General features: G+C 42.2%; 1 long non-coding RNA gene across 1 annotated transcript in view; it reads right to left on the bottom strand.

The window, feature by feature from the left end:
* Positions 1-564: 564 nt before the first annotated feature.
* LOC109294379 overlaps positions 565-633 on the bottom strand; it is a 4,322-nt gene continuing 4,253 nt past the window's right edge. Inside the window, exon 2 of the long non-coding RNA XR_002096515.1 lies at positions 565-616. This is a non-coding gene — a long non-coding RNA (uncharacterized LOC109294379). The remainder of the gene's footprint in view (positions 617-633) is intronic.

Below are 633 nucleotides of genomic sequence, written 5' to 3'. Positions count from 1 at the left end.
GGCCTATTTTTTTGAAAGACGTATTGCGCAGGGTTGATCGATCACACTTTCTAATGGCAGATGTGGGCCCCGACTGTGTTCGTAGCAAAGCATCCAGTAGGACAAAACACACGCGTGTGAAATGTATGTATTAGCACTCCTGTCCCCTTGAACATTGAAAGATGGAAGATAACCCCAGCAATAGCATGAAAAAGCATCTCCGCTCTTTTAGGAATGGCTTCAAACTTACTCCTGAGCTTAACTTTACAAGTGAAGAGAGGATAAATCAATTAAACCACGGTATTGACTTGCTACAAAGCATGCATGTTCAGTTTTGGAAGACTGGAGCCCAAATATGCCCTCTGCTGTAGGGAGCAAACCAAAAGACTGTTCCATTAGACATGTTATAACTGTTAAAAAAAATAATTAACAACAACAAAAATGGGACTAAGGCCACCTGGAGATGTATTTAACCACAAAACCAACCCCGTTCCTATTTGCATTGAATGTGCTTCTGACAACAGACTGCTGCAAACCGGAAAGGTTAACGATAAAACGGGACATAAAGTTTGGAGGCTTGTTTTTGAGGATGGCGTGATTTCAGCGTCGTGTTTCGCAGGATAGGAAAAAATCCGACCTCGAGATGGAGTCTAT

The sequence above is a fragment of the Gavialis gangeticus genome, unplaced genomic scaffold (genome assembly GCF_001723915.1).
Source record: "Gavialis gangeticus isolate Ggan-Ray unplaced genomic scaffold, GavGan_comp1, whole genome shotgun sequence".
Taxonomy (NCBI): Eukaryota; Metazoa; Chordata; order Crocodylia; family Gavialidae; genus Gavialis; species Gavialis gangeticus.
This window is presented reverse-complemented; position numbering and strand designations above follow the sequence as displayed.